The sequence below is a fragment of the Helianthus annuus genome, chromosome 4 (assembly GCF_002127325.2).
Source record: "Helianthus annuus cultivar XRQ/B chromosome 4, HanXRQr2.0-SUNRISE, whole genome shotgun sequence".
NCBI lineage: Eukaryota > Viridiplantae > Streptophyta > Magnoliopsida > Asterales > Asteraceae > Helianthus > Helianthus annuus.
The window spans coordinates 181,937,845-181,940,457 of record NC_035436.2 but is presented as its reverse complement, the minus strand read 5'-3'; the positions used below and the strand labels follow the sequence as shown (position 1 = coordinate 181,940,457).

General features: G+C 37.5%; 1 long non-coding RNA gene across 1 annotated transcript; it reads left to right on the top strand.

The window, feature by feature from the left end:
* Positions 1-245: 245 nt before the first annotated feature.
* LOC110885433 lies at positions 246-2,266 on the top strand. Its single transcript, XR_002562176.2, has 3 exons — positions 246-933; positions 1,700-1,773; positions 2,211-2,266. It is a non-coding gene; the product is annotated as an uncharacterized LOC110885433 (long non-coding RNA).
* Positions 2,267-2,613: the final 347 nt, after the last annotated feature.

Sequence of the window (2,613 nt, the reverse complement as noted above, 5' to 3'; positions counted from 1 at the left end):
TTTTTTTTATCTATGCATGGTTTAATTAATTAAACTAATTGATTTTACAATTTAAAAGTTTATTTTTTATAATAATATAGTTAGTCTCGTTAAACTTTAAGGTTAGAAAAGATATAAACTAACCTAGTAGGTTAATTGTAAAGTTAGATCCTTTATATAAAAAAAAACTCATGACATAAGTTGGTTTATTTAAAGTCAAGGGACCATTGGGGTAAAAACCTAGTATTTAATTTGAGCTAACCCTAAGTTGATATGTTCAGCCGCTCCCCACATAATTCTCTCCTGTTGATTGTGTTGTCTGCAAATACACTTCACTCACACAAAAATGGAGATCAGAGTTCCATCAAATCCACACACCCTCAACCGTTTAACCCATCTTTCTCTGTCATTTTGTCGGTCACCGGAGCCGACCCTCGGAGGCACTCAGCGGCGAGCAGCGTGAAGAAGAGACAGAGAGAGATCAGAGCATGGAGAAAGAGAAAGACGACGGAACTGTCGTTTTCCGGCGAACCGCATCTGCGGTGGTCTCTCGGCGACTCATCTCACGGTGGCTCGACTCACGACGGTGTCGCACAGCACAGGCGGCAGCAGCAGCGACGGTGACTGATGGTGACGGTGGTGTTTCTCCGACGAGATTCCTGGTAAACACTTCCCCTTTCTCTTCATTTCTTACAAAAATGAAGATTGGTAGTGATTTGGTGGTTGCTATCGATGACCAGTTCATGTTCGGGTCCGAGAATATATCGGGTCGGGTCCAGTCGTAGGTTTGGGCGGATAAGTTCGGTTTTGTTTCAGTTAGCTCGGGTTCACGCCAAACCTTAGCAGATTTGAATTTGGTTTGCTTCGGCTCGTGTTCAGTTCGGGTCAGGTTCGGTCAACAGTGGTCAACAGTAGCCAACCGGTCAACTACGGGTCAGCGACTCGATCGTTTCGGTACACTTTTCATCTCCGTTTAATTCGTTTTATATTTACACACAAGTTACTCTCTTTAAAATCATAACATAAGCTATTGTCCCTTATATCATAAAAAGAAAACTGGTGTTCTTACAGTTCCTATCATTATTTTTATAAAGAAGATGAACACTTCTATATTCATGGCTTATTACAGTTTATAGAAGAAACAATTTAGTCATGTTTAAAAGCAATAAGTTTCATAAAGAAAAGAAATTAGATCAAGTATAGTGAGTTTTGTTTTGGGTTGTTTTACTCTAATTCGCTGGGTCCTTTTAATATAAAAGAAGGTTACAAATTCTAAGGTTGTTAAGAAATAAATCTATACGCAAAAGAAAAAAAAGGGACCAAACGCAGTCCAGTGGTTGGGACGCCGTTGTACGGACCAGTGGTCGCGAGTTCGATACCCAGCCAACTTCGATTTTGTTTATCTATTTACTTGATTTCTTTTAATCCCTTTTATGATCTAATATAAGAAATAGATTAATCTTTTAGTTAATAATAAAACCAAATAATTATTGACATATTTTAATAAGATTAATTTATATTTCTTTTTATAACATTGCATATTAATAAAGTTAAGTTGTAAATTCTAATAAATCAAATTGTGTAAACCATAACTTTAGGAATTCCATATAACCTATAAATAATTAATAACGAGTTTGCGATATTTAAATATATAGAATAAACACCCTCGTTCGTTCTCTTAGAATCCCGTTTACTCATGCACCATTGTCTGCCCATATAGGGTGACCGCGGTGTTCCATCCTCCTAATCTCTTACGCTCGTCAGCACGGGATAATCGGAAGAGTTAGCAATTCTGTGAGTATACTCGTATTTCTCCCTTTTTACTTTTACCACTTTTGGGGTGTAACATGTTTACTTATCAAAAACTTACGCATGAACATTTTGCTTAAACACATGAACATTCCTATAACATGCTTGTATACGTGATGGCTTGATACTTTAAACTTGGGTGATTCTTATGTGTTGAACTTATCATTAACTTCGTACGAGCCTAACCGTGACATATGTAGCGCTATAGGATTGACGACCCGCCCGTAGACTTGAGGTTATGTCATGAGCATGTTGCGTCTCTTTTGGTTTGATATGTTAGACACATGCCATATTTAAATGTTTATCTTGAATCACATGCTTGCTATGAGGAATTGTTTAAAACTTATCTTTTGTTATGTACGTACCAAACTTGTATACTTGCCTTTGCTTTTGCATTGAATTGTATTTTAAACATGTTACAGGTTGATGATGACGATGCTATGAAAAGAAGTAGCGTTGATGCCTAGATACACATATAGACGTTTAGGTTTAATATGTCGTATCAATTTTGCTTATGTTATCATGTATTTCTTTTGAAGTTGTTGTTACTTGAGTTTATGTAATGTTGACAATTGAAAGTTATGAAATGAAATGAGAATTATTTAATTATCGTCACAAATAGTGTTATGATGTCTCGAGCAATCTTCACACTTCGTCTCATCCCGATGTTTCCGCCATTGGTTGGGGTGTGACAAGTAACTGGTCAACGAGCATTCGGGTTATGGTTTGGTTCGGGTCTCGGTCAGTTAGGGTGCGGTTCAGGTCAGATTCAGAATTTTGTGGCTCGGGTTGACTCGGTCAAACCGAGTCAACTCGGTCAACCCT